The following is a 12,365-nucleotide window of genomic DNA, read 5'->3' as shown; positions in this document are numbered from 1 at the left end:
TTGAATAAATTTAAGACAGAGATAGACAGCTTCTTAACCGATAAAGGATTAAGGGGTTATGGGGAGCGGGCGGAGAAGTGGACCTGAGTCCATGATCAGATCAGCCATGATCTTTTTAAATGGTGGAGCAGGCTCGAGAGGCCAGGTGGCCTACTCCTGATTCTATTTCTTATGTTCTTATGTTCTTACTGGCCAGCCCCTTGTTTCTCCAAAAAGGTGGTGGTCACGAGGTTGATTCCGGAGATGGAGGAGTTGTCATATAAAGAAAGGTTGAGCAGGTTGGGCCTGTACTCATTGGAGTTTAGAAGAATGAGAGGCGATCTTACTGAAACATAAGATTCTGAGGGGGCTTGACAGGGTAGATGCAGAGAGGATGTTTCCCCCTGGGGAATCTAGAACTAGGGGGCGTAGTTTCAGTATAAGGGGTCGCCCATTTAAATCAGAAATGAGGAGGAATTTCTTCTTTCAGTGGGTCATGAATTTTTAGAATTCTCTGTCCCAGCGAGCTGTGGAGGCTGGGTCATTGAATATATTTAAGGCGAAGATAGACAGATTTTTGAGCGATAAGGGAGTCAAGGGTTATGGGGAGTGGGCAGGGAAGTGGACCTGAGTCCATGATCAGATCAGCCATGATCTTTTTAAATGGCGGAGCAGGCTCGAGGGGCCCAATGGGCGACTCCTGATCCTATTTCTTATGTTCTCATGTGGTGGGCCCTCTTCTTGAACCACTGCTGCAATGGTTTGTTATAACGGAGTGTCTCACTCGGTCACTTCAGAGGACAGTTAAGCGTTAACCCTGTTGGTGTGGGACTGGAATCACCAATCGGCCCAGACCGGGTAAGGATGACAGGTTTCCTTCCCCGAAGGACATCAGCGAACCAGTTGGGCTTTTACGACAATCCAACAGCTTTATGGTCACTTTTACTGAATCCAGCTTTTAATTTTATTTCGAGATTTTTTAAAACTAATTCAAATTCTCAATGCCCTGGTGGGATATGAACTCACATTCTACTGGGCTACCAGCCCCGCTCTCTCGATTACTAATCCAGTGACATAAGCAATACATTAACCTACTGTGCCTAGTTTCTGGGGATTATTGAGGACAGATTAGAGAGGCTTGTATTCCCTGGAATATAAACGGTTAAGGGCTGATCTGATTGAGGGTTTATGGATTGTGAAAGGGATTATAGGGTAGAGAGAATCGTTTTCCGCTGTTGGAGGGAGCAGAACCTTAAAATCCGAGTCAGGCCATTCAGGAGAGAAGTCAGGAAACACTTCCTCACACACAGGGTTGTAGAAGTGTGGAACTCTCTCCCACAGAAAGCAGTTGATGCTCGCTCAATGAATCATTTTAAGTCTGAGAGCGATAGAATTTTGCTCGACAAGGGTATAAAAGGATATGAGCCAAGGCGTGTGGATACAGAACAGCCAGGATCTCATTGAGGGAAACAGGCTCGAGGAGCTGAATGGCCTCTGTGTCAATATTCTTTTCTTCTCCCCCCACATCACAATTACAGCCGAAACAACGGAGAGATGTCTGACCGCCGATAGTTATGTGAGGGAAGCCAGGGGTGAGTGTTGGCCCAGGCTAGGTACTTAAATCCTGGAGTGGAGCTCGAACCAACAACATTCCTGCTGGGGCAGACAAAGGAACACTCTACCACTTACACACCCTGGGAGTGTTTGATGGGACAGTGTAGAGGGAGCTTTACTCTGTATCTAACCCCGTGCTGTACCTGCCCTGGGAGTGTTTGATGGGACAGTGTAGAGGGAGCTTTACTCTGTCTCTAACCCCGTGCTGTACCTGCCCTGGGAGTGTTTGATGGGACGAGAGCATGCAATGGGAAAATTATCCATTCCCCAGAACTAAGATTCTTCACCTTCATCAGTACTGCGTACAGTTTTGGTCTCCTTATTTAAGGAGGGATATACTTGCATTGGAGGCAGTTCAGAGAAGGTTCACTGGGTTGATTCTGGAGATGAAGGGGTTGTCTTATGAAGAAAGGTTGAGCAGGTTGGGCCTGTACTCATTGGAGTTTAGAAGAATGAGGGGTGATCTTATTGAAACATCAAAGATTCTGAGGGGGCTTGACAGGGTAGATGCAGAGAGGATGTTTCCCCTCGAGGGGGAATCTAGATCTAGGGGTCATAGTTTCAGAATAAGGGGCCGCTCATTTAAAACTGAGATGAGGAGGAATTTCTTCTCTCAGAGGGTTGTAAATCTGTGGAATTCTCTGCCCCAGAGAGCTGTGGAGGCTGGGTCATTGAATATATTTAAGGTGGAGATAGACAGATTTTTGAATGATAAGGGAGTCAAGGGTTATGGGGAGCGGGCGGGGAAGTGGAGCTGAGTCCATGATCGGATCAGCCATGATCTTATTGAATGGTGGAGTGGGCTCGAGGGGTCGCATGGCCGACTCCTGCTCCTATTTCTTATGTTCTTATGTTTACGGATACATTGAGATTCATGATTCAACTTGAGTTTAACTTGCAGTTAATGATTTATTTAAAGTAAACCAACAGGTGAAGGTGCAGTGTTATTTCAGAATAATCAATAAATATTTTGAGATTAATTACTAGATGATCAAATACTGAGGATATATTCACAGAGACTGCTTTCCATCATTGTAACGCGGTGGCTGTTTCTCATTGTTTTATAGCTGTGTGACCACTTGGTGATGATTATAAAACTGTAGTTATCAGGCTTGTAAATAAATATCTATTAGTCATAATGTTTTGTAAGAAGTCCCAGGTTCGATTCCTGGTCAATGCTGAGTTAGCTGATTGCAGCTGGATTCAAGTCTATACACCCACTCCCTCCACCACCGGCGCCCCCTGGCTGCAGTGTGCACCATCTACAAGATGCATTGCAGCAACTCGCCAAGGCTTCTTCGGCAGCACCTCCCAAACCCGCGACCTCTACCACCTAGAAGGACAAGGGCAGCAGGCGCATGGGAACACCACCAACTCCACGTTCCCCTCCGAGTCACACACCATCCTGACTGGGAAATATATCGGCCGTTCCTTCATCGTCGCTGGGTCACAATCCTGGAACTCCCTCCCTAACAGCACTGTGGGAGCACCTTCACCACACGGACTGCAGCGGTTCAAGAAGGCGGCTCACCACCACCTTCTCAAGGGGCAATTAGGGATGGGCAATAAATGCTGGCCTTGCCAGCGACGCCCAAGAAAGCAAACTGTATCCCTACAGATAGATTATACATATGTGTGTATAAATTGAAAATTTAGATATAGGTACTTTGCTTTCTAAGCTTTTCTGAGTTTTTGGCCAATCTACCCAATTTCCCCCTGATTGATCAGCAATGATTCCTGTTGGGCCATTGGCTCAGAGTTTATCTTCTCCAGCAACATTAAACTGGTGGAAGTAAAGAAGAAAAATGATTTGCTTGCAACTTGGAACAGTAGTCCCTTTATTTTACAGTTGTCCAGCTTAATCCTGATCAAACCTGATCTCATTTACTCAAACACGTTACTCAAAATGAAAAGAGATCATCCTCTTAACCGTTGCCCCAGCTTAAATAGCTAATTCTGTAAAGACTTGCATTTATATAGCACCTTTCACAACCACCGGACGTCTCAAAGTGCTTTACAGCCAATGAAGTACTTTTGGAGTGTAGTCACTGTTGCCATGTGGGAATACAGCAAACAATTTGCGCACAGCAAGCTCCCACACACAGCAATGTGATAATGACCGGATAATCTGTTTTGGTGATTTTGATTGAGGGATAAATATTGTCCCAGGACACTGGTGAGAACTCCCCTGTTCTTCTTCGAAATCGGTTTAACGTCTCATCCGAAAGACGGCACCTCCGACAGTGCAGCGCTCCCTCAGTACTGCAATGGAAATGTCAGCCTAGATTTATGTGCTAGGGACATAATGGGACTTGAACCCAGTAAAAGAAAAAAATTCTAAAACTACAAGAAACACTGAACCCCCTTGTAAAAGATCCCACGGCACTATTTCGAAGAAGAGCAGGGGAGTTCTGCCCGGTGTCCTGGGGCCGATATTTATTCCTCAATCAACACCATTAAAGCAGATTATCCAGTCATTGTCACATTGCTGTTTGTGGGAGCTTGCTGTGCGCAAATTGGCTGCTGTATTTCCTACGTTACAACAGTGACCTCACTTCACAAAGTACTTCATTGGCTGTGAGGTGCTTTGGGACGTCCTGAGGTTGTGAAAGGCACTATATAAATGCAAGTTCTTTCTTTCATTTGTAAAGTGTGCTGTGTTGCAAGGAGTACTGCAGCCGTTCATGTAGTGTTCTCTGACGGAGCTGAGGAGTTTAATAGCCTATTGAAAGATATAAAAATACTGAAATGCGATGTAACAGAATCCAAAGGTCAGGCTCAGGCATTGGAAAAGGCAGCAAGAGTGAGGTAACTGTTTGAACTTGTTATTTTATTTATTCTTTCACGGGATGCGAGCATTGCCAGCATTTATTGCCTATCCGAATCGCCCTTGTGATCGTCAATCACTGCAGTCCATGCGTTGAATTCCTTTGTAGCAGTTTGATACAATGCCGTAGTTCCATGGTGACCATTACCGAGACTTTGAATTCCAAAAATCAAAGACATGAGTTTATACAGTGTCTTTCACTCGACGTCCCAAAGCCAATAAAGTATTTTTTAAGAGCGCAGTCACTCTTGTAATGTGGGCAACACGGCAACCAATTTGTGCACAGCAAGCTCCCACAAACAGCAACGTGATAATGACCAGTTAATCTGTTTTAGTGATATTGATTGAGGGATAAATATTGGCCCCAGGACACCGGGGATAACACCGCTGCCCTTCTTCGAAATAGTGTCATGGGATCTTTTACAGGCCTCAGTTTAATGTCTCATCCGAAAGATATAGAAACATAGAAAATAGGTGCAAGAGTAGGCCATTTGGCCCTTCGAGCCTGCACCGCTATTCAATAAGAGCATGGCTGATCATTCCCTCAGTTCCCCTTTCCTGCTTTCTCTCCATACCCCTTGATCCCTTTAGCCGCAAGGGCCATATCTAACTCCCTTTTGAATATATCTAACGAACTGGCCTCAACAACTTTCTGTGGTAGAGAATTCCACAGGTTCACAATTCTCTGGGTGAAGAAGTTTCTCCTCATCTCGGCACCTCCAACAGTGCAGCACTCCCTCAGCACTGCTCTGGAATGTCAGCCCAGATATTTTTTGTGCTCAAGTCTCTGGAGTGGGACATGAACCCATTTATTTGTTTGATGCAGATTTATTTATCTGAATACAAATTCACAAAATGCCCTGGTGGGATTTAAGCCCCTGTCCCTAGATTGAGACAAGGACTCTGGGTTATGAATCCAGTAATTATAACCACTATGCTACCGGGCAAACGACTGCTCAGAATCGAAGAGGGGTTGGAAGGTTTGCAAGTGCAGGTCTGGTCAGCGAGTGCCAGCCGGCTAGACGAAGGTGTGAGAATATCGCAGCCCTGCCCGCGTCCCTCACCCAGGCCCTTGCTCTCTACTGATCCCTCTTGGAAGTTTGATGTTTCCCTGTGAAGAGAGATTTGAGTAGATTGGGCCTATTCTCTGGAGTTTAGAAGAATGAGAGGTGAGCTCATTGAAACATGTAAGATTCTGAGGGGGATTGACAGGGTAGATGCAGGGAGGATGTTTCCCTCGGGCTGGGGAGTCTAGAACCAGGGGTCACAGTCTCAGGATAAGGGGTCGGCCATTTATAAGAACATAAGAAGATAAGAAATAGGAGCAGGAGTAGGCCATACGGCCCCTCGAGCCTGCTCCGGCATTTAATACGATCATGGCTGATCCGATCATGGACTCAGCTCCACTTCCCCGCCCGCTCCCCATAACCCCTTATCCCCTCATCAGTTAAGAAACTGTCTATTTCTGTCTTAAATTTATTCAATGTCCCAGATGCACAGCTCTCTGAGGCAGTGAATTCCACAGATTTATAACCCTCTGAGAGAAGAAATTTATCCTCATCTGTTTTAAATGGGCGGCCCCTTATTCTAAGATTATGCCCCCTAGTTCTAGTCTTCTCCATCAGTGGAAACATCCTCTCTGCATCCACCTTGTCAAGCTCCCTCATAATCTTATATGTTTCAATAAGATCACCTCTCATTCTTCTGAATTCCAATGAGTAGAGGCCCAACCATTGCTTTTCCTCCCATCTTTGTATCATCAACAAACTTGGCTACGTTACACTCAGTCCCTCTTCCAAGTCATTAATATAGATTGTAAATAGTTGGGGTCCCAACACCGATCCCTGTGGCACCCCATGACTGAGATGAGGAGGAATTTCTTCACTCAGAGGGTGGTGAATCTTTGGAATTCTCTGCCCCAGAGGCCTGTGGAGGCTCAGTCATTGAGTATATTCAAGGCTTAGATCGATAGATTTTTGGGCACTAGGGGAATCGAGGGATATGGGGATCGGGCGGGAAAGTGAAGTTGAGGTCGAAGATCAGCCATGATCTTATTGAATGGCAGAGCAGGCTTGAGGGGCCGAATGGCCGACTCCTGCTCCTAATTCTTATGTTCTCCCTAATCCAGAATGGTGAAGCTCTCAATTCTTTCGCAGCTAAGATCAGTTAGTTTATAGGGAGCTGAATGCTCGCGGAGCTAGCTTAGTGTGGATCGGTAGGCTGTGGGGACTTGCTGGTCGCGGAGGTCAGGCCCATTCCATCATCATCATCATAGGCAGTCTCTCGGAATCGAGGAAGACTTGCTTCCACTCTAAAAGTGAGTTCTCAGGTGACTGAACAGAGCAATATGGGAATTACAGTCTCTGTCACAGGTGGGACAGACAGTGGTTGAGGGAAAGGGAGGGTGGGACTGGTTTGCCGCACGCTCCTTCCGCTACCTGCGCTTGGTCTCTGCATGCTCTCGGCGACAAGACTCCAGTACCACTCCAGGGAATGGCTTTCACCACTAACCCCTGGGCAGAGCTCCAACCCACATCTATCCCCTCCATTTCTGCTGTCCCATCGAGTCGCAAGCCAGAAATGAGGAAAATATTACGTAATATTCTAAAGTCAAATTATCTGCTACACTCCCACATCCGACGTGAATCACTTATTTCCTAAAGCAAGTGAAACAGACACAGGGAGTCTGTGTGTAATTGTAAACACTCCACCCAGGGTTCCTGCTAAAGTGTCACTTCCTTCCCGGGAGCTTTACGTGGCAATTATTATTTTTTATGTTCCAAGCATTTTTGACTTGCATTTATATAGCGCCTTTCACGACCTCCGAATGGCCCAAAGCGCTTTGCAGCCAATTAATACTGTTGAACTGAAGGCACTGTTTTGGTTGTTCTCATAACACTCCTGTGAGGTGCCTTGGGATGTTTCACTGCGTTAAACGCACTATATAAACACAAGTTGCTGTTGCTGTAGGAACTTGGCTGCCGCACTTCCGACACTACAACAGCGACTGCACTTCAAAAGCAACTTGCGCACAGCAAGCTCCCACAAACAGCAATGTGATAATGACCAGATAATCAGTTTTAGTGATGTTGGTTATGGGATAAATATTGGCCCCAGGACACCGGGGAGAACTCCCCTGCTCTTCTTCTAATAATGGCCGTGGAATCTTTTACACCTGAGAGAGCAGTTGGGGCCTTGGTTTAAGGTCACGTACCAAAGACGGCACTCCCTCAGCACTGCCCCCCCCGACAGTGCGGCACTCCCTCAGTACTGCCCCTCCGACAGTGCAGCACTCCCTCAGCACTGCCCCCCCCGACAGTGCGGCACTCCCTCAGTACTGCCCCCCCCGACAGTGCAGCACTCCCTCAGCACTGCCCCCCCCGACAGTGCGGCACTCCCTCAGTACTGCCCCCCCCGACAGTGAGGCATTCCCTCAGTACTGCCCATCCGACAGTGCAGCACTCCCTCAGCACTGCCCCTCCGACAGTGCGGCACTCCCTCAGTACTGCCCATCCGACAGTGCAGCACTCCCTCAGTACTGCCCCTCCGACAGTGCAGCACTCCCTCAGTACTGCCCCTCCGACAGTGCGGCACTCCCTCAGTACTGCCCCTCCGACAGTGCGGCATTCCCTCAGTACTGCCCATCCGACAGTGCAGCACTCCCTCAGCACTGCCCCCCCGACAGTGCGGCACTCCCTCAGTACTGCCCCTCCGACAGTGCAACGCTCCCTCAGTACTGCCCCTCCGACAATGCGGCGCTCCCTCAATACAGCCCCTCCGACAGTACAGCGCTCCCTCAGCACTGCCCCTCCGACAGTGCGGCGCTCCCTCAGCACTGCCCCTCCGACAGTGCAGCGCTCCCTCAGTACTGCCCCTCCGACAGTGTGGCCCTCCCTCAGTACTGCCCCTCCAACAGTGCGGCGCTCCCTCAGTACTGCACTGGGCGTGTTAGCTTGGATTTTTGTGCTCAAGTCTCTGGAGTGGGGACTCGATCCCATGACCTTCTGACTCAGAAGCGAGTGCTGCTCCACTGATCGTGCAACAAAGTGCTCAACGACCCAGCCCCCACGGCCCTCTGGGGCAGAGAATTCCAAAGATTCACCACCCTCTGAGTGAAGAAATTTCTCCTCATCTCAGTCCTAAATGGCCGACCCCTTATCCTGAGACTGTGACCCCTGGTTCTAGACTCCCCAGCCCAGGGGAAACATCCTCCCTGCATCTACCCTGTCAAGCCCTGTAAGAATTGTGTATGTTTCAATGAGATCACCTCTCATTCTTCTAAACTCTAGAGAATATCGGCCCAGTCTGCTCAATCTCTCCTCATAGGACAACCCCACCATCCCAGGAATCAGACTGGTGAACCCATATTGCACTCCCTCGATGGTAAGTATATCATTCCTTAGGTAAGGAGACCGACACTGTGCACAATACTCCAGGTGTAGTGTCACTAGGGCCCTATGTAATTGTAGTAAGACGTCTTTACTCGTGTACTCAAATCCTACTGTAATAAAGGCCAACATACCATCAACAATTGTATCCATCTCCTTCATGCGTTGCTTCAACAAAAGACAAAACACAACTACAATTAAATGGAATCATTTCATTATTGAACAGCTGTTCAATCGAATAAATTACAGGAATGGAGACTGGACGAGTAAATTCCGGAATCACGGCAAGTGGGGACTTCGCAGTGAGTGGAAACCAGCTCCAGATCCCGAGTCCCGTGCAATGCTTCACGGCGTGGAATAGATGATAAGCCGATACACTCTTGCCATTGTATCCTTCAGTCTGTGTAGGACAGCGGTTATTCAACGTGTTTCGGAACACGTGCAATGGTTTCTGTCATGTATTCAGCTGTTATTGTAACCCATGTATAAGTTGACCTAAGTTGTACACCTTGAGAACACTGGTCACAGGGGGCGAACTTGTGGGAGACACTCCTAACCTGGACTTTCCGGTATAAAAGGGGAAGCTCCACCCACCTTCATCACTTGAGGTCTTGGTAATAAAGATAACTTGTCACAGAGTGACCTTCTCTCAAGTATGGGCCTCGTGTACATTTATACTGTATAGTAAGGACATATCATTGGCGACAAGAAACTGGGATTTAAACCACGTGAGCATGGCCACTAGCAGCACAGAAGAGAGGTACTGTGTTGGTGATGATTGGGACGACTTTATTGAGAGATTACAGCAAAGTTTTGTCACTAAGGAATGGTTGGGACAGGATTCGGCCGACAAACGCAGGGCTCATCTCCTGACGGTTTGTGGATCCAGGACGTACTCCCTGATGAAGGACCTTCTAGCGCCAGAGAAGCTGGCGGACAAGACGTTCGAAGAGCTCAGTAAGTTGATCGGGGAACACCTTAAGCCAGCAAGCAGCATGCACATGGCGAGACACCGGTTTTACACGCACCGGCGGCAAGAAGGGCAAAGCGTTCCTGACTTGGTGGCAGATCTCCGGCGATTGGCGAGCCTATGTAAGTTCCCAGATACATGCAGAGCGGAGATGCTGCGAGACTATTTTATTGAGGCATCGGGCACGCTGGGGTTTTCAGGAAACTGATTGAGACCAAAGACTTGACCTTGGAAGCGGCGGCTCTGATAGCCCAGACATTTATCTCAGGGGAGGAAGAGACCAGAATGATTTATGGCAACAATCTTGGCTCAAATGCGGCAAACGACCAGGGAGTCAACATTGTTAACGCGGCACACAGTTCTCTAGGCAGACAAGGGCAATCGGACATGCCCCAGCATGCAGTCGAACCCAAAGGGTAATTCAATAGAGACAATGGCTAGCTGAACGGCGATTCATGCCATCGCAATAGACAATGCGGCCAGTAATGGGGCCATCAACACCTGTTAATGGTGCGCTTAAGGACAGTTACAGAGACAGTCAGAGATGATCGACTGGTAATGGACCTTTTGTTTCCAACAATGGGGCCTCCAGCTCATGCTGGAGGTGTGAAGGCAAACACCCAGCCAGAGCTTGCAGGTATCAGCAATATACCTGCAGAAACTGCAATGTCAGCGGTCACTTGGGGCATATGTCAGGAAGCCTGCAGCCAGGTTGATGTACAAGGAGGTCGGGCCCAATGTAAGCCCTACGAGGCCAAATGAATACTGGGGGAAATCACTGGAAGCTGAAGTTCAGCGAGTTCATGTGGAGCACATATACAGTTCATATACCAGGACGCCATCGATAATGATGAAAGTGCTCCTCAATGGCATCCCAGTATTAATGGAGCTGGACACGGGAGCCAGCCAGTCCCTGATGAGTATCAAACAGTTGGAAAGATTGTGGGTGTCCAAGGCCAGGAGGCCAAAATTATTGCCGATTGACGCACAGCTACGGACTTACACAAAGCAGATCATTCTGGTGCTAGGCAGCGCCACGGTAGTCATGACCCACAAAGATTCGGAGAACAGGTTGCCACTCTGGATTGTCCCGGGGGATGGTCCCGCACTGCTGGGGAGGAGTTGGCTTGCTGTCATGAACTGGAAATGGGGCGATGTCAATGCAATTTCCTCTGTGGAGCGAGTATCATGCTCACAGGTCCTGGACAAATTTGACTCATTATTTCAACCCGGCATTGGCACTTTCATGGGGGCCAAGGTAGTGATTCACATAAACCCGGACGCCAGACTAGTACACCACAAGGTCAGAGCGGTGCCGTACGTGATGCGGGAAAAGATATCATGCAAATTGGACCTCCTGCTGAGGGAAGGCATCATCTCGCCAGTTGAATTCAGTGACTGGGCAAGCCCGATCGTGCCGGTGCTCAAGGCGGATGGGTCGGTCAGGATATGTGGCGATTACAAGGCCACCATCAATCGGGTGTCACTCCAAGACCAGTACCCGCTACCGAGAGCGGAGGACCTCTTTGCGACGCTATCCGGTGGCAAACCTTTTTCAAAATTAGACCTGACCTCAGCTTACATGACCCAGGAGCTGGCGAGTGAGTCGAAGAAGCTGACCACCATCACGACACACAAGGGGTTGTTTGAGTAGAACAGATGTCCGTTCGGGATTCGTTCGGCCGCCGCGATCTTTCAGCGAAATATGGAAAGCCTCTTCAAGTCGATTCCGAGGACGGTGGTTTTTCAAGACGACATCCTCATCACGGGTTACGATACTAAAAAACACCTCCACAACCTGGAGGAGGTGCTACGTAGACTGGACCGGGTAGGTCTGCGACTGAAAAAGGCGAAGTGCGTCTCCCTAGCTCCAGAGGTAGAATTCCTGGGGAGGAGGGTAGCAGCAGACGGGATCAGACCTACTGCGTCCAAAACAGAAGCGATCCAGAGAGCACCCAGACCCCGTAACTCGACGGAGCTGCGTTCGATCCTGGGACTCCTGAACTATTTTGGCAACTTTCTTCCCAAATTGAGCACGCTGTTAGAGCCGCTACACGTGCTCCTACGCAAAGGTCGCAATTGGGTCTGGGGGGGAACAGCCAAGAAAGGGCTTTTGATAGAGCATGCAATTTGCTATGCTCCAACAAACTGTTAACGTTATATGACCCATGTAAGAAACTTGTTTTAACGTGTGATGCCTCATCCTATGGGGTCGGATGTGTGTTGCAGCATGTGAATGCCAATGGTCAGTTACAGCCAGTAGCTTATGCCTCCAGAAGTCTGTCCCGGGCAGAAAGGTGCTATGGGATGGTAGAAAAGGAAGCACTAGCATGTGTATATGCAGTAAAAAAAAATGCACCAGTACCTGTTTGGCAGGAAATTTGAGCTGGAGACAGATCACAAACCCCTAACGTTCCTTTTGGCCGACAACAAGACCATAAATGCGAATGCATCGGCCCGCATACAGAGGTGGGCACTTATGTTAGCCGCCTATGACTACACAATTCGGCACAGACCGGGCACTGAAAACTGCGCCGATGCACTCAGCAGGCTCCCACTAGCCACCATTGAGGGGGCTACCGAGCAT

Source organism: Pristiophorus japonicus, chromosome 13, assembly GCF_044704955.1.
Source record: "Pristiophorus japonicus isolate sPriJap1 chromosome 13, sPriJap1.hap1, whole genome shotgun sequence".
NCBI lineage: Eukaryota > Metazoa > Chordata > Chondrichthyes > Pristiophoridae > Pristiophorus > Pristiophorus japonicus.
This window is presented reverse-complemented; position numbering follows the sequence as displayed.